At 38.5% G+C, this 20283-nt stretch overlaps 1 pseudogene; it reads left to right on the top strand.

The window, feature by feature from the left end:
- The first annotated feature begins 18160 nt into the window (after window positions 1-18160).
- LOC109137151 (sterol 26-hydroxylase, mitochondrial-like) overlaps window positions 18161-20283 on the top strand; it is a 6963-nt pseudogene continuing 4840 nt past the window's right edge.

Here is a 20283-nt window from a genome sequence, read left to right as displayed (position 1 = left end):
TGAAGCTATTACTGTTGGACAACACACGTCTACTGAGGAAAGAAGTAAGTCAAAACTATTGACGGCAGACGCACGAACCGTTATTTCCTTCCAGGTTGTAAAGAGTTGTCTACTGTTCAGTCGTATACTGTTTGTATATTCGACGTCGAGATATAAAGGTAAAGTTCAGTTGAGCAAGATATTTTATTGTGAAACACACACGAAACCACACCAACCCACAGTATACTGAGCAGTAGACATATTTACTGCAGACACACAGACAGTATGCTTCAGTAAAGATGTCTTGTTCAGTATACTATTGTTGTATATTCCGAGCACGATAATCAGTTACCATAGATTTATAAGTATAACACCACACACACACAACAGTATATACTGAGCAGTAGACATTTTACTGCAGACCACAGACCAGTAGACTATGTCTGCAGTAAAGAGTGTCACTGTTCAGTATACTGTTTGTATATCCGAGCAGTAAAGATATTTATGTACACACCACAGTAAACGCGCAGTATGACATATTTATGCAGACACAGACAGTATGTCTTGCGTAAAGATGTCTACTGTTCAGTATATGTTTGTATATCCCGAGCCGTAAGATATTTACGTAACACACCACAACACATATATGAGCAGTAGACATTTTACTGCAACACACAGACAGTATGTCTGCAGTAAAGATGTCTACTGTTCAGTATACTGTTTGGTTATCCCGGCAGTAGATATTTACTGTAACACACACACACAACACAGTATACTGAGCAGTAGACTATTTACTGCAGACCACACCGACAGTATCTGCAGTAAAGATGTCTACTGTTCAGTATACTGTTTGTATATCCCGAGAGTAAAGATATTTATTGTACACACACACACACACAGTATACTGAGCAGTAGACATATTTACTGCCTTTATGCAGACTTACGTCTGTGGTGTGTGTACAATAAATATCTTTACTTGCTCGCGATAATACAAATCAGTTAGACACTGAACAGTAGACATCTTTACTGCAGACATACTGTCTGGGTCTCAGTAAATATGTTCTACTGCTGCATATACTGTGTGTGTACAATAAATATTATTTACTGCTCGGAAGATACAAATATACGGAACGTAGAAATCTTTACTGCAGACATACTGTCTGTGGTCTGCAGTAAATATGTCTACTGCCTCAGTATACTGTGTGTTGGGTGTGGTACAGTAAATATCTTTACTGCTCGGGATATACAAACAGTATACTGAACAGTAACATCTTTACTGAGAACATACTGTCTGTGTGTCTGCAGTAAATATGTACTTGCTCAGTATACTGTGTGTGTGTGTACAGTAAATATCTATACTGCTCGGGATATACAAATAGTATACTGAACAGTAGACATCTTTACTGCAGACATACTGTCTGTGCGTCTGCAGTAAATATGTCTACTGCTCAGTATACTGTGTGTGCGTGTGTGTACAATAAATATCTTTACTGCTCGGGATATACAAATAGTATACTGAACAGTAGACATCTTTACTGCAGACATACTGTCTGTGCGTCTGCAGTAAATATGTCTACTGCTCAGTATACTGTGTGTGTGTGTGTGTGTGTGTGTACAATAAATATCTTTACTGCTCGGGATATACAAATAGTATACTGGAACAGTAGAACATCTTTACTGCAGACATACTGTCTGTGCGCTGCAGTAAATATGTCTATGCTCAGATACTGTGGTGGTGTGTGTGTACAATAAATATCTTTACTGCTCGGGATATACAAATAGTATACTGAACAGTAGACATCTTTACTGCAAGACATACTGTCTGTGTGTCTGCAGTAAATATGTCTACTGCTCAGTATACTGTGTGTGTGTGTGTACAATAATATCTTACTGCTCGGGATATACAAATAGTATACTGAACAGTAGACATCTTTACTGCAGACATACTGTCTGTGCGTCTGCAGTAAATATGTCTACTGCTCAGTATACTGTGTGTGTGTAAGTTAAATATCTGTATGCTACGGGATATACAACAGTATACTGAACAGTAACATCTTTACTGCAGACATACTGTCTGTGTCTGCAGTAAATATTCTACTGCTCAGGATATACTGTGTGTGTGTACAGTAAATATCTATACTGCTCGGGATATACAAATAGTATACTGAACAGTAGACATCTTTACTGAAGACATACTGTCTGTGTGTCTGCAGTAAATATGTCTACTGCTCAGTATACTGTGTGTGGTGTGTGTGGCATAAATATCTGTTACTGCTCGGATATACAAACAGTATACTGAACAGTAGACATCTTTACTGCAGACATACTGTCTGTGTGTCTGCAGTAAATATCTCTACTGCTCAGTATACGTGTGTGTGTGTGTGTTACAGTAATATCTATATGCTCGGGACAACAAACAGTATACTGAACAGTAGACATCTTTACTGCAGACATACTGTCGTGGTGTCTGCAGTAAATATGTCTACTGCTCAGTATACTGGGGGTGTGTGTGTGTGTGTGTGTGTGTGTGTGTACAATAAATATCTTTACTGCTCGGGATATACAAATAGTATACTGAACAGTAGACATCTTTACTGCAGACATACTGTCTGTGTGTCTGAGTAAAATGTCTACTGCTCAGTATACTTGGTTGTGTGTTGTACAAATAAATATCTTTACTGCTCAGGAATACAAAATAGTATACTGAACAGTAGACATCTTTACTGCAGACATACGTCTGTGCTCTGCAGTAAATATGTCTACTGCTCAGTATACTGTGTGTGCTGTGTGTACAAATAAATATCTTACTGCTCGGGTATACAAATAGTATACTGAACAGTAGACATCTTATGAAGACATACTGTCTGTGTGTCTGCAGTAAATATGTCTACTGCTCAGTATACTGTGTGTGTGTGTACAATAAATATCTGTACTGCTCGGGATATACAAACAGTATATGAACAGTAGAACATCTTTACTGCAGACATACTGTCTGTGGGTCTGCAGTAAATATGTCTACTGCTCAGTATACTTGTGTGTGTGTGTACAGTAAATATCTATACTGCTCGGGATATACAATAAAGTATACTGAACAGTAGACATCTTTACTGCAGACATACTGTCTGTGTGTCTGCAGTAAATATGTCTCTGTCAGTATAATTGGTGTGTGTGTTACAGTAAATATCTTATACTGCTCGGGATATACAACAAAGTATACTGACAGTAGCTATCTTTACTGCAGACATACTGTCTGGTGTCTGCAGTAAATATGTCTACTGCTCAGTATACTGTGTGTGTGTGTTGTGTGTGTGTACAATAAATATCTTACTGCTCGGGATATACAAATAGTATACTGAACATAGACATCTTTACTGAAGACTACTGTCTGTGTGTCTGCAGTAAATATGTCTACTGCTCAGTATACTGTGTCGTGTGTGTGTGTACAATAATATCTTACTGCTCGGGATATACAAATATATACTGAACAGTAGACATCTTTACTGCAGACATACTGTCTGTGTGTCTGCAGTAAATGTCTACTGCTCAGTATACTGTGTGTGTGTGTGTGTGTACAATAAATATCTTACTGCTCGGGATATACAAAAGTATACTGAACAGTAGACATCTTACTGCAGACATACTGTCTGTGTCTGCAGTAAATATGTCTACTGCTCATGTATACTGTGTGTTGTGTGTGTGTACAGTAAATATCATACTGCTCGTATATCAAACAGTATACTGAACATAGACATCTTTACTGCAGACATACTCTCTCTGTGTCTGCAGTAAATATGTCTACTGCTCAGTATAATGTTTGTGGTGTGTGTGTGTGTGTGTTTACAGTAAATATCTATACTGCTCGGGATATACAAACAGTATACTGAACAGTAGACATCTTTACTGCAGACATACTGTCTGTGGTCTGCCGTAAATATGTCTACTGCTCAGTATACTGTGGTGTGTACAATAAATATCTTTACTGCTCGGGATATACAAATAGTATACTGAACAGTAGACATCTTTACTGCAGACATACTGTCTGTGCGTCTGCAGTAAATATGTCTACTGCTCAGTATACTGTGTGTGTGTGTGTGTGTACAATAAATATCTTTACTGCTCGGGATATACAAATAGTATACTGAACAGCAGACATCTTTACTGAAGACATACTGTCTGTGTGTCTGCAGTAAATATGTCTACTGCTCAGTATACTGTGTGTGTGTGTGTGTGTACAGTAAATATCTATATTGCTCGGGATTAAAATCAGTATACTGAACAGTAGACATCTTTACTGAGACATACTGTCTGTGTCTGCAGTAAATATGTCTACTGCTCAGTATACTGTGTGTGTGTGTGTACAATAAATATCTTACTGCTCGGGATATACAAATAGTATACTGAACAGTAGACATCTTTACTGCAGACATACTGTCTGTGGTCTGCAGTAAAATGTCTACTGCTCAGTATATTGTGTGTGTGTGTGTGGTTTACAATAAATATCTTACTGCTCGGATATACAAACTAGTATACTGAACAGTAGACATCTTTACTGCAGACATACTGTCTGTGCGTTGCAGTAAATATGTCACTGCTCAGTAATACTGTGTGTGTGGTGTGTGTGTACAAAATATACTTTACTGCTCGGAATATACAAATAGTATACTGAACAGTAGACATCTTTACTGAGACATACGCTGTGTGTCTGCAGTAAATATGTCTCTACTGCTCAGTATACTGTTTGTGTGTGTGTACAATAAATATCTTACTGCTCGGGATATACAACAGTACTGAACAGTAGACATCTTTACTGAGACATACTGTCTGTGCGTGTGTACTCACTTTTTCCTGCGCGAGTTAACTCAGTCTCTACTGCACAGTAGCTACATCTTCTCTGCCCAGCCTATACTGTTGTGCTCTGCGTCCCTCTGTCTTCTGTGTCCGTCTCCTGTGTGTGTGTTACGTCAATATCTTTACTGCTCGGATTCTACGTTACTGAACAGTAGTCTTTCACTGCGCACATACTGTCTGTGCGTCTGCGTTATGTCTCACTGCTCCAGTATCGTGTGTGTGCGTGTGTGTTTCTCTTTCTGCTCGGTCTCCCACAAATAGTATCTGCGTAGACATCTTTACTGCAGACATACTGTCGGTGTCTGCCGTAAATATGTCTCTGCTCCAGTATACTGTCTGTGTGGTGTGTGTACAATAATCCTTTACCTGCTCGGGATATACAAATAGTAACTGAACAGTAGACATCTTTACTGCGACATACTGGTCTGTGTGTCTGCAGTAAATGTTCTACTGCCTCAGTATACTGGTGTGCGTGTGTGTTACAATAAATATCGTACTGCTCGGGATATACAAATAGTAATACTGAACAGTAGACATCTTACTGCGACATACTGTCTGTGTCTGCGTAAATATGTCTACTGCCTCAGTATACTGTGTGTGTGTGTGGTGTGTGTACAATAAATATCTTAACTGATCGGGATATCAAATAGTATACTGAACAGTAGACTCTTACTGCAGTACATACTGTCTGTGTGTCTGCAGTAAATAGTCTACTGCTCAGTATACTGTGTGTGTGTGTGGTGTGTGTGTACATAAATATCTTTATGCTCGGATATACAAATAGTATACTGAACAGTAGACATCTTTACTGAAGACATTACGTCTGTGTGTCTGCGTAAATATGTCTACTGCTCAGTATACTGTGTGTGTGTGTGTACATAAATATACTGTACTGCTCGGGATATACAAAAGTATATGAACAGTAGACATCTTTACTGCAGACATACTGTCTGTGCTTCTGCAGTAAATATGTCTACTGCTCAGTATCTTGTGTGTGTGTTTAGTAAATATCTGTACTGCTCGGGATATACAAACAGTATACTAAACAGTGACCATCTTTACTGCAGACATACTGTCTGTGGTCTGAGTCCATAATATGTCTACTGCTCAGGTATACTGTGTGGTGTGTGTGTACAGTAAATAATCTTACTGCTCGGGATATACAAATAGTATACTGACAGTAGACATCTTTACTGAGGAGACATACTGTTCTGTGTGTCTGCAGTAAATATGTCTACTGCTCAGTATACTGTGTGTGTGTGTGTGTCGCAGTAATATCTGTACTGCCGGGATATACAAACTAGTATACTGAACAGTAGACATCTTTACTGCAGACATACTGTCTGTGTGTCTGCAGTAAAATATGTCTAATGCTCAGTATACTGTGTGTGTGTGTGTGTACAGTAAATATTCTATTACTGCTCGGGATTACAAACAGTACTGAACAGTAGACATCTTTACTGCAGACATACTGTCTGTGCGTCTGCCGCAAATATGTCTACTGCTCAAGTATTGGTGTGTGTGTGTGTGTGTGTGTTTGTACAGTAAGTATCTATACTGCTCGGGATATACAAAAGTATACTGAACAGTAGACATCTTTACTGCAAGACATACTGTCTGTGTGTCGCAGTAATATGTCTACTGCTCAGTATACTGTGTGTGTGTGTACAATAAATATCTTTACTGCTCGGGATATACAAATACAGTATACTGAACAGTAGAACATCTTTACTGCAGACATACGGTCTGGTGTCTGCAGTAAATATGTCTACTGCTCAGTATACTGTGTGTGTGTGTGTACATAAAATCTTACTGCTCGGGATATACAAAAGTATACTGAACAGTAGACATCTTTACTGCAGACATACTGTCTGTTGTCGTCTGCAGTAAATATGTCTACTGTCAGTATAATGTGTGTGTGTGTGTGTGTTGTACATAAATATCTTTATACTGCTCGGGATATACAAAGAGTATACTGAACGTAGAATCTTTACTGAGACATACTGTCTGTGTGTCTGAGTAAATAGTCTACTGCTCAGTAGACTGTGTGTGTGTGTTGTTGTGTGTGGTACCAATAATATCTTTACTGCTCGGGATATTACAAATAGTTACTGAACAGTAGACATCTTTACTGAGACATACTGTCTGTGTGGTCTGCAGTAATATGTCTACTGCTCAGTATATGTGCTGTGTGTTGTGTGTACAGTAATATCTTTACTCCGGGATTACAAATCGTATACTGAAAGTGACATCTTTACTGCAGACATACTGTCTGTGTGTTTGCGTAAATATGTCTATGTCAGTATATGTGTGTGTGGTGGTACAATAGTTCTTTACTGCTCGGGATATACACTATATGAACGTAGAATCTTACTGCGCTCTGTTGTGTATCTGCAGAAATATGTCTACTGCTCATATATGTGTGTATGTGTGTGTCAGTAAAATCTGTACTGATCGGAATATGCAAACCAGTATACTGAACATAGACATCTTTACTGCAGACATACTCTCTCTGTGTCTGGCAGTAATATGTCTACTGCTCTATAATGTGTGTGTGTGTGTGTGTGTGTGTGTTACAGTAAATATCTATACTGCTGGGATATACAAACAGTATCTGAACAGTAGACATCTTTACTGCAGACCTACTGTCTGTGGGTCGCGTAAATATGTCACTGCTCAGTATACTGTGTGTGTGTGTACAGTAAATATCTATACTGCTCGGATAATACAAACAGTATACTGAACAGTAGGACATCTTTACTGCAGACATACTGTCTGTGCGTCTGCAGTAAATATGTCTACTGCTCAGTATATGTGTGTGTGTGTGTGTGTTACAATAAATATCTATATGACTCGGGAATATACAAACATATACTGACAGTAGGACATCTTTACTGCAGACTACTGTCTGTGGGTCTGCCGTAAATATGTTCTACTGCTCAGTATATGTGCGTGTGTGTGTGTAAATAAATATCTTTACTGCTCGGGATATACACACATTATACTGAACAGTAGAACATCTTTACTTGCAGACATACTGTCTGTGGTCCTGCCGTACTATGTCTACTGCTCAGTATACTGTGGTGTGTACAATAAATATCTTTACTGCTCGGGATATACAAATAGTATACTAACAGTAGCATCTTTACTGCAGACATACTGTCTGTGTCTGCAGTAAATATCTGTCTACATGCTCAGTATACTGTGTGTGGTACATAAAATTCTATACTGCTCGTGATATACAAATCAGTATACTGAACAGTAGACATCTTTACTGCCGACCTACTGTCTGTGTGTCTGCAGTAAATATGTCTACTGCCTCGTATACTGTGTGTGGTGTTGTGTGCTGTCAGTAATATCTTACTGCTGGATAACAAACAGTATACTGAACCGTAGACATCTTTACTGCAGACATACTGTCTGTTGTTTGCAGTAAATAGTCTACTGCTCAGTATTACTGTGTGTGTGTGGTGTTACGTAAATATCTATTACATGCTCTGGGATAACAAACAGTATACTGAACAGTAACTCTTTACTGCAGACATACTGTCTGTGGGTCTGCAGTAAATATGTCTACTGCTCAGTATACGGGTGGTGTGTGTGTGTGGTACAATAATATCTTTACTGCTCGGGATATACAAATAGTATACTGAACAGTAGACATCTTTACTGAGACATACTGTCTGTGTGTCTGCAGTAATATGTCTACTGCTCAGTTTACGTGCGTGTGTGTGTGTACAATAAATATCTTTACTGCTCGGGATAAAACTAGTATACTGAACAGTAGACATCTTTTACTGAGACATACTGTCTGTGTCTGCAGTAAATATGTCTACTGCTCAGTATACTGTGTGTGCTGTGTGTACAATAATATCTTTACTGCTCGGGATATACAAAATAGTATACTAACAGTAGGACATCTTTATGAAGACATACTGTCTGTGTGTCTGCATAAAATGTCTACTGCTCAGTATACTGTGTGTGTGTGTAAGCTAAATATCTTTACTGCTCGGATATACAAACAGTATACGAACAGTAGACATCTTTACTGCAGACATACTGTCGTGTGTCTTGCAGTAAACTAGTCTTACTGCTCAGCATACTGTGTGTGTTGGCTACAGTAAAATATCTATACTGCTCGGGATAATACATAACAGTCATACTGAACAGTAGACATCTTTACTGCAGCATTACTGTCTGTGTCTGCGTAAATATGTCTCTGGTCAGGTATTATGCGTGTGTGTGTTTACAGTAAATATTATGCTCGGGATATACACAACAGTATACTGAACAGTAGAATTTTACTGCAGACCATACTGTCTGTGTGTCTGCAGTAAATATGTCTACTGTCCAGTATACTGTGTGTGTGTGTTCTGTTGTGTGTACACTAACTATCTCTTCCTGTCGGATATACAAAATAGTTACTGAACAGTAGACATCTTTCGAAGACATACTGTCGTGTGTCTGCAAAATATGTCTACTGCTCAGTATACTGGTGCGTGTGTTGTTGTCAATAATATCTTATGCTGGGATATACAAATAGTATACTGAACAGTAGACATTTTACTGCAGGAGACATACTGTCTGTGTGTCTGCAGTAACATATGTCTATGCTCAGTCTTATTGTGTGTGGTGTTGTGTGTGTACAATAAGATCTTTACTGCTCGGGGATATACAAATAGTATACTGAACAGTAGGACATCTTTACTGCAGACATTACTGTTGTGCTCTGCAGTTAACTATGTCTACTGCCTCATTATTTACGGTGTATTGCGTGTGTACAGTAAATATCTGTTACTGACGGAATATGCAACAAGTATACTGAACAGTAGACATCTTTTACTGCCAGCACATACTCTCTTGTGTCTGAGTCATATGTCTATGCTCAGTATAATGTGTGTTGTGTGTTGTGTGTGTGTGTGTTTACGAAACTATCTATACTGCTCGGGTATACAAACCGTATACTGAACAGTTGGACATCTTTACTGCAGACATGCTGTCTGTGGGTCTGCCGTAAATAGTTCTACTGCTCAGTATACTGTGTGTGTGTGTAAATAAATATCTTTACTGCTCGGGATACTACAAATCAGTATACTGACAAACAGTAGACATCTTTTACTGCAGACTTACTGTCTGTGCGTCTGCAGACATATGTTCTACTGCTCAGATATTTGTGTGTGGGTGTGTTACAATAAATATTTACTGCTCGGGATATACAAACAGTATACTGAACCGTAGACCATCTTTACTGCAGACATACTGTCTGTGAGTCTGCCAGTAAATATGTCTACTGCTCAGTATTACCGTGTGTGTGTGTACAATAAAATATCTTTATCTGCTCGGGATATCAAACAGTCTACTGAACAGTACAACATCTTTACTGCAGGAATACTGTCTGTGGGTCTGCCGTAAATATGTCTACTGCTCAGATACTGTTGCGTGTGTACATAAATATCTTTACTGCTCGGATATACAAAAGTATACTGACCAGTAGACTCTTTACTGCAGACATACTGTCTTTGCATCTGCAGTAAATATGTCTACTGCTCAGTATACTGTGTGTGCGTGTGTGTGTACAATAAATATCTTTACTGCTCGGGATATACAAACAGTATACTGAACAGTAGACATCTTTACTGCAGACATACTGTCTGTACGTCTGCAGTAAATATCTCTACTGCTCAGTATACTGTGTGTGTGTGTACAGTAAATATCTGTACTGCTCGGGATATACAAACAGTATACTGAACAGTAGACATCTCTACTGCAGACATACTGTCTGTGTGTCTGCAGTAAAATAGTCTACTGCTCAGTATAATGTGTTGTGTGTGTGTGCTTACAGTAATATCTATACTGCTCGGGATACACAAACAGTATACTGAACAGTAGACATCTTTACTGAAGACATACTGTCTGTGTGTCTGCAGTAAATATGTCTACTGCTCAGTATACTGTGTGTGTGTGTGTGTGTACAATAAATATCTTTACTGCTCGGGATATACAAATAGTATACTGAACAGTAGACATCTTTACTGCAGACATACTGTTCTGGGGTCTGCAGTAAATTGTCTACTGCTCAGTATACTGTGTGTGTGTGTGCGCAGTAAATATCTGTACTGATCGGAATATACAAACAGTATACTGAACAGTAGACATCTTTACTGCAGACATACTGTCTGTGTGTCTGCAGTAAATATCTCTACTGCTCAGTATGCTGTGTGTGTGTGTGTGTACAGTAAATATCTATACTGCTCGGGATATACAAAACAGTTACTGAACAGTAGACATCTTTACTGCAGCATACTGTCTGTGGGTTTGCCGTAGTAAATTGTCTACTGCTCAGTATTACTGTGTGTGTGTGTGTGGTGTGTGTGTGTGTGTGTGTGTGTTTACATAAGTATCTTTACTGTCGGGATTACAAATAGTATACTGAACAGTAGAATCTTTACTGAAGACATACTGTCTGTGTGTCTGCAGTAAAATGTCTACTGCTCAGTATACTGTGCGTGTGTGTGTGTACAATAAAATCTTTACTGCCTCAGGATATACAAATAGTATACTGAACAGTAGACATCTTTACTGAAGACATACTGTCTGTGCTCTGCAGTAATATGTCTACTGCTCAGTATACTGTGTGTGTGGCCTGTGTGTACAATAAATATCTTATGCTCGGGATATACAAATAGTATCACGAACAGTAGACATCTTTAGTGAAGACATACTTCTGTGTGTCTGCAGTAAATCTGGTCTACTGCCTCAGTATTACTGTGTGTGTGTGTACACATAAATATCTTTACTGCTCGGGATATACAAACAGTATACTGAACAGTAGACATCTTTACTGCAGACATACTGTCTGTGTCTCTGCCAGTAAATCTGTCTATGCTCAGCATACTGTGTTTGTGTGTGTACAGTAAATATCTATACTGCTCGGGATATACAAACAGTATACTGAACAGTAGACATCTTTACTGGACATACTGTCTGTGTGTCTGCCAGTAAATATGTCTGCTGGTCAGTATTATGGTGTGTGTGTGTTCACGTAAATATCTTATACTGCTCGGGCATATACAACAGTATACTGAACAGTAGAAATCTTTACTGCAGACATACTGTCTGTGTTGTCTGCAGTAAATATGTCTACTGCTCAGTATACTGTGTGTGTGTGTGTGTGTGTGTACAATAATATCTTACTGCTCGGGATATACAAATCGTATACTGAACAGTAGACATCTTTACTGAGACATACTGTCTGTGTGTCTGCAGTAAAATATGTCTACTGCTCAGTACTGTGTGCGTTGTGTGTGTGTACAATAATATCTTTACTGCTCGGGATATACAAATGTATACTGAACAGTAGAACATCTTTACTGCAGACATACTGTCTGTGTGTCTGCCAGTAAATATGTCTACTGCTCAGTTTTACTGTGTGCGTGTGTGTGTGTACAATAAATATCTTTACTGCTCTGGGATATACAACCATCAGGTATACTGAAAACAGTAGACCTTTTACTGCAGACATACTGTCGTGTTCTGCCGTAAATATGTCTACTGCTCCTTATACTGTGTGTTGTGTGGTGTACAGTAAATATCTGTACTGTGGATATATCCAAACAGTAACTGAACAGTAGACATCTTTACTGCAGACATACTCTCTTGTGTCTGCAGTAAAATATGTCTACTGCTCAGTATAATGTGTGTTGTGTGTGTGTGTGTTTACAGTAAATATCTATACTGCTCGGGATACAAACAGTATACTGAACAGTAGACATCTTTACTGCAGACATACTGTCTGTGGGTTCGCCGTAAATATGTCATGCTCAGTATACTGTGTGTGTGTGTACATAATATCTTACTGCTCGGGATATACAAATTCTACTGAACAGTAGACATATTTATTGCAGACAAACTGTCTGTGTCTGCAGGAAATATGTCTACTGCTCAGTATACTGTGCGTGTGTGTGTGTACAATAAATTCTATATGCTCGGGATATATACAAAACAGTATACTGAACAGTAGACATCTTTACTGAGACATACTGTCTGTGGTCTGCAGTAAATATGTCTACTGCTCAGTATCTACTGTGGTGTGTGTTTGTACAATTAATATCTTGACTGCTCGGGTATTAAAAGTATACTGAACAGTAGACATCTTTACTGAAGACATACTGTATGGCATCTGCAGTAAATATGTCTACTGTCAGTATACGGTGGTGTGTGGTGTGTAAGTAAATATCTTTACTGCTCGGGATATACAAATAGTATACTGAACAGTAGACATCTTTACTGAAGACATACTGTCTGTGTGTCTGCAGTAAATATGTCTACTGCTCAGTATACTGTGTGTGTGTGTGTACAATAAATATCTTTACTGCTCGGGATATACAAACATTATTACTGAACAGTAGACATCTTTACACGAGACATACTGTCTGTGCTTGCAGTAAATATTCTTACTGCTCAGTATTACTGTGTGTGGGTACAGTAAATATCTGTACTGCTCGGGATATACAAACAGTATACTGAACAGTAGACATCTTTACTGCAGACATACTGTCTGTGTGTCTGCAGTAAATATGTCTACTGCTCAGTATAATGTGTGTGTGTGTGTGTGTGCTTACAGTAAATATCTATACTGCTCGGGATACACAAACAGTATACTGAACAGTAGACATCTTTACTGAAGACATACTGTCTGTGTGTCTGCAGTAAATATGTCTACTGCTCAGTATACTGTGTGTGTGTGTACAGTAAATATATGTACTGCTTGGGATATACAAACAGTATACTGAACAGTAGACATCTTTACTGCAGACATACTGTCTGTGTGTCACACTGGATCCAAATTTGAACTTTAAGAAGCATGTTTAAACCGTTAAAACCATAAAGTACAACTAGCAAATTTTAGACAGAAACTGTCTCTATTTGGACGCAGCCAAGACATTTATGCATGCTATGATTCTTTGCCATATGTCTTATTGTATTACATGCTGGAGGCAGGCTGGAGAAACAACCATGTGACCTCTTAAATCCATAAACTCTACACAAAAAGGTAATGCATTTTCATCACTGTAGGGTACTGGAAAAATACAATTTACTGAGCTTTGAGAATTTTAGATTATTCTCAAATTTAGAATATCCTCTGTACCAGATTGTACCATGCATTTGGGCAATCAGCCTTCTCTGTGAAAGCCACAACTCAGTGGAATGACCTACCTGATGGAGCTGCTCCTCCATCAGTACATTTAAAACCAAATAAAAAAGTCTGCTAAAGGATACTGGCTTTGTAGCCACTGACATTGTGGGTGTATGTTATGTGCTATTGTGTGTAACTTTGTATTTTGTATTATCAGACCCTCCAGGAATTCGCGATGTTGCGATTTGCAACTTCAACGCAACTTCAATTAATCCCCGTGAATTCAGGGCGGTGTTGCAATTTTAACCAATCACCGCGATTTTTCGGGCGGGAGCACGGTGCGGGAGGATCCCCTGTGGGACCTCTCTCCGGCGCTGGCTCTGGGTCAACTTGGAAAGGCCCGGGGACAGCGCCCTCCCGCCCGGACCTCGCCGCTTCCCGGGCCGTGGACTTAGTGCTCGCCCCCGGCGCGACTGTCGAATCGCAAAAAGCACCGCAACTTACACCGCAATTTTTTTTTAAACTCATGCAACATCAGGCGTTTTAGGCCGCAACTATTTCAAAAAAGGCCCGCGAAATCCTGGTGGGGCTGTATTATGTGTCCTGTGTGTTTTTTGCTTTGTACTGTTTGTTATTGTGCTGTAATATGTTTTAACTGTGTCTGCAGAAAGGTCTGCAGATGAAAAGTAGCTGGAAGCTAACTCTGGTGCAGTACGTCAAATGGAATTGTTTATGTTTAATACTGTACATGGTCCCATTAAATAAATCAACTGAAATTCAAATGGATACATTTTAAACTAACGTCCCATCTCCATGGTGACAGAGAAATCTGAGATTCTTAGCTCTGATTCGAAATATGGAACGGTCGCCATCTTTTTCCATAACATTTCATCGATAACTTTGCAAAAAAAATGATGTCCTCCAATAAAATGAAGTATTTTTAGGTTACTACACAATTGTTGACACATTTTTCACAAGTCCCGGGATATTCAGTCAATTTTTACCATCTAATAATCGTTTTACACCGAGAAAACGTCGAGTACCACCAAAAACTGTGTTTCTGTTGATTTTTTTAGCGTTATATTCAACAATTTACATGAATTAAATATAACTTTGTCCTGAAACTCATTTAAGGGTTTCGGAAATATCTTTAAATATATTTGGCACAACATTAAAAGTCTTACTTGTAAAATTTAAGATCCACCGCCTGACTCTGCTCAGCAGGGGCTCCGAAACAGGGGCTGTGTTTGAAGAAACTTTCCAGCAGGTCCATTTTTCTCCCTCTGGGCTTTTATTCAGCTCACAATCCAACCGTTTCGTCTGCACGAAAGCTTTTCCAGTCCAGTCCAGTCCACTTTTCCGACAGAGACCTTTCTCAGCAGCCTAACTCGTGTCCAGTCCAAACTCGAATGAGCAGTTCCAGACCTGCTTCGCGGTTCTGGACACACATCGGCCACGCCCCTTTCTGTCTCCATGACTACCGAAGCACGCGCATTGGCGCGATGGAGGTGATACACGTGCAGCAGGTGTTTCTGTCCATAAGTGATGTGTGTGATCTTTGACTGGCTCTACAGACTGACAGAAACCCCTGATGTGTCAAACACATATAGATCGGTCACTACTTTTTTTCTCCAGATGACGTTTCTTTTATTCTTTTATTAGTTATTTCATTTTATTTATTTCTTATCCACCTTGTGTACTGTGATTTGTGAAGTGAAAGTGAAATCCCTGTGTGGGATCAATAAAGTATATCTTCATCTGGCTTTAATATACCTGACCTGAAGAGAGGTCTTTTATCAAGATCTCGTTTTAAGACCTTTATTACTTGAGCTAATATGTCACTATTTAACTTTACACAATGTTGTTTGTAGCTTGTTAACTTATACATACATAGATAGATAATTCAAAAAATATCTCCACCATGATCGTCCCTCTCTTTTTTTAAAATCTCATATGCTGTAAGATTATGTTATGAGAGAGATCCTGACCCACGGTACATCTTGGAAAGTGACAAAGACATTGTAAAAGTTACAGACAGTGGGAGACAGAGGTTTTAACTTGTGGCAATGTTAACTGGCAACCATCAGCCAAATACAACAGATGCTGAAAACAGGGAAAAGGGACGTAGCTGTCCTCGCAGATGCCTCTTTGTTTAGTTTCTTAGACCTGACTTGCCCTTGCATTCATATTTGTGTGAATGCATCATGTACTCTGTCTTGTTCACTTGTGTTTGTAAACAGGAAGAGAGCAAGTTAGCTCTTCCTGCTAAAGTCTAATAAATAAAAAATCTTGAATACATTTTCTATGGAGCCTGCTTCAGTAAATATGTGTCAGAAGAAACATTCAGCCTTTAGAATGGCCTTATGAAAAAATAAATAAAAATAAAAAGATGTTCACAGGAGTCGAACACGTATCATTGTGACAAAATAAATGAAAGACAAGAGCTATTGCAGCTCACTATGAACAAACTGAAGATTTCTAATAAAATAACATAAACAGCAGACAAACTCTTAGAGCCTCTTTTTAACATAACCATGTTAACTTGTGACCACACCTGGCTCTGTTCCTGCTAAAGTCTCTAAATTTCTAATACAAATATATACCTTCATATACACCTATGGAGCCTGCCTGAGTAAACGTGTCACCACACCACATTTATTTCCTTTGAATAGAAAAAAAAGCAGAAGTAAGAACACATTTTGACTGATATAGATATAGTGAGATAGATATGTATATAAAAAGAGATAGATATATATTAGGAATGGGCGATACCACACTTTTAGGATTTGATTCAATACCAATACTATTTCTTGCATTTTCACTGATACGATACTGATACTGATCATTTCTTATTGGCATTTTTTTTCAGTCAAAATATTATTACACTTAAGGCAAATCACATGACAAATACTGGCCATTTATACCAATTGTATTACATGTATGTGTAATACATAATAAAACAAAAAGATAATCAGACCATAGTCCAGTATATATGACTTCAGCTATGCTAAGAGAAACAAATGCAACACTGTCGAGGCTGAACATAAATGTTCTAAAAGGACAAAGAAATTCAGACATATGTAAGGGAGAATGATAATAGTGAAGTGTCTTCATCTGTGCTGTGGGATGTGTGCAAAGTGGTAATTAGAGGGAAATTAATAGCTCAGTCAGTGTATTTGAAAAGGCAAAAAACAGGATAGACTTAATAAACTAGAATCAGAGCTTAAGAAACTAGAAAAACAACACAAAAATAAAGTGGATGAGAAACTAACCAAGAAATCAAAAGGGTTCAAACAGAGATAAATGACATCCTGGCACAGGAGATTCAAAAAAAGCTGATGTACTCGAAACAAATGTATTACGAAGCAAGAACTAAATCTACAAAGCTGCTGGCCTATAGGTTAAAAAAACGGATGGAAATGGAAATTAATAATATTTATAAAATAATTTACTAAATCGATGAAATATAAGACAGAAGAGATACATAAATGCTTTTAAATATACTACAAAAATCTTAATTCTCAACCAGACATAAATAATAAGAATAAGATACTCTTATTGTTAGATTCTTTAAATTTGGATCAAGATCAATGGAAATCTCTCAAACTCTTTCATACTAGAACATGGATGTCGTCAAGGATGCTCAATTAGCTCCTCTTTGTGATTTATTTGGAACCCCTGAGCCAATGGATAAAACAAAATGAAGATATAAAGGTATAGAGATAGAGGGGGATAAACAGAAAATAGCATTATTTGCTAGGTTGTCAGATTCAAATATGTTCCGGACCGCGCTGTTAGAGAACGTTTCTAATTTAACTGGGATTCAAAATCTACCTTAAGACTTGAAATCTATAAACTATGATCCATTCATTTCAAGAATAAAATCAGATATTACAAGTTGAAACTTAAGTTTAGTTTTAAGGGTAGAAGTGATCAAAATGAATGTTCTCCCAAGGTTATTGTATTTATTCCAAACTCTGCCAGTAAAAGTAACAGATAAAGATTTTATAGAATGGGACAGATTCATCCCTCAATACATTTGGCAAGGCAAAAGACCACAGATAAGATTTAGAACTCTAACTGGCCGCATTACTGTTACTTAAATGGTTAATGTTTCTGTGAGACATGCCCCCTCCCTGCTCTGCTTCACTCTTGGATGCAACAGGAGCCCTGTGTATTTGCTTATCTGCCCTTGCCATGGCTGCATGGTTGTCCCAGAGTGTAATGTGGAGGAATGGCTCCTGGCTGCTGCAGTGTCCTATCGCTGTGGCCCGGGTCTACTCCAGGAAGTTGGAAAGTGACTCCTCTGCCCCTGGGCACCTCTATACCTTCCAGGACAAGCCTCGGACTGTAGAGGACCTCCCACGTGTCAGTTTCTTGGAGCTGATGTACAGACTGACATGAGCTATGTCACAGTGTCTGGATGACACAGCAGGTCTGTGCCACAGTGATGCATGCCTGTTTTAATCTGCAGCTAAAAATTAAGCATACCTTCCAGAAACCCCTGGTATAATTTTATTATGGTTGCTGGGTTGACATGCCGACAGTTAATTGGAGGAATTTGAGTGTCTCGAGTACTGAAAGGCGATGCATAATAGAAAATGTCAGTCTGGTTGCCTTAACAACAGCTGTTTACAACAGTCTCAGCTGACTCTTACAAAGGAGAGGATTTTTTGCACTCTCTGCAGAACCAATGTAATGTATATGGATTGATAAGACTGACATTAAACAGTTCAAGTTGTTATTTCTTCTTACCTCCTGTGTTACGTGATTCCTACATACAGGTTTTTCTCTAAATCCATGTATCTTACATTCATTTTGCCCACCATTAGATCTATGAGAAACAGAGACACAGGCCCATATACAAAGACGCATTAAAGTCAGTGTGCGTTACCACTCCAAAGCTGCTGGAGGAAATCATGAGGAATGACGAAGTTCCCTAATTGAGGAGACATGTCTCTGTGGCAAGAGCACCGCAACTTGAGAGGATTTGGCTACGGACCTTACAGAGTAAGGCCGCATATCCCATTTCCCTTCTACTGTCCCACTTACCTCATACCTCCTTCCCTGTCAGATGAAAGGGATTTATTGTGAGCTGCTCTTGGCTGTCAAACATATTGGAGGGATTTGCATACATATTTAACCTGCTTTCACATGTTGTTTCAACAACCACCAACTAAACTAACTTTTATATTTATGCATGAGTCATCATGATCTAATGATATAATCTAAAACAAGGGACATTTTTTTTTAATTGTGTACTTTTACTTAAGTAAAAGATCTGAATATTTCCTCTGTAGTATTCCATTGTAACACAGCCATCTTTAATGCTAATAAATCAAAATGTCTGCTGTGAGAAAGCCACGACCTGTTGCTAATTGAGTTCTCTGTAGCTTAGTTGAGCATTGCTGTGTGTTACTCTCTTAACATCAATCTAACATTGTTGGTCAATGTCAATCCCCTGATACCAACAGGAGGAAATGGTATAACATGTCAGAAAGTGGACCCCTAATAAATTTTATTTTAAATACATTTCTTGTAATTTAAGACATGTCTTTTAGCTGAAAATAGAAATGATGGAACGATTGGAGGAAAATATACCATAGATGTTTACAACAAGAAGTGAGCTATAACTCCAAGTAACACAGTATTCCTATTTAAGGACGTTATTCACATTGTAGAGCCTTAGTTAATCCACAGTCAATTTTGGCATTCAGATCACAAAAACACAGCTGAATACAAAACTCACATTTGGAAACCTAAAGAACCGAAAAATATTTATCAGCTTTGTTTCCATTGTGACTCTGTGACTTCTGTTCCCAGGAACGGGGAGAACTGGTACAATGTCAGAACGGTGCTGAACAAGCGCATGCTGCATCCGGAGGACTGCACAGTATGGCAACACTCTCAATGGCGTTGTTACAGACTTCATCAAGAGGATGTACTACTTACGTCAATGCAGCCCCACAGGAGATTTGGTGACTAATATGGCCAATGAGCTCTATCATTTCTTACTAGAGGGTATGTAGAAATTATTAGAATTATAACGCACTGGTTGAAATTATGATTTTTTTTGAATGATTTGAAAGAACGTTCTTGAACATATTTTTTTCTTGTTTTAAATTTTAACCTTTGCCATTTAGCTATTGCCTCCATACTGTTTGAGACAAGGCTTGGGTGTCTGGAAAAGGAAATCCCTGCCGGTACACAAGAGTTAATCAACTCAATATCCAAGATGTTCTCCAACAACTTTGTTGTGATGTTGCTGCCCCACTGGGGGCGTTACATTGAAGACTGGGATACTTTAGCTTTGGTGAGTG

Source organism: Larimichthys crocea, chromosome VII, assembly GCF_000972845.2.
Source record: "Larimichthys crocea isolate SSNF chromosome VII, L_crocea_2.0, whole genome shotgun sequence".
Taxonomy (NCBI): Eukaryota; Metazoa; Chordata; class Actinopteri; family Sciaenidae; genus Larimichthys; species Larimichthys crocea.
Note: the sequence above shows the minus strand (reverse complement) of the source record. Positions and strands in the feature narration are given on the sequence as shown.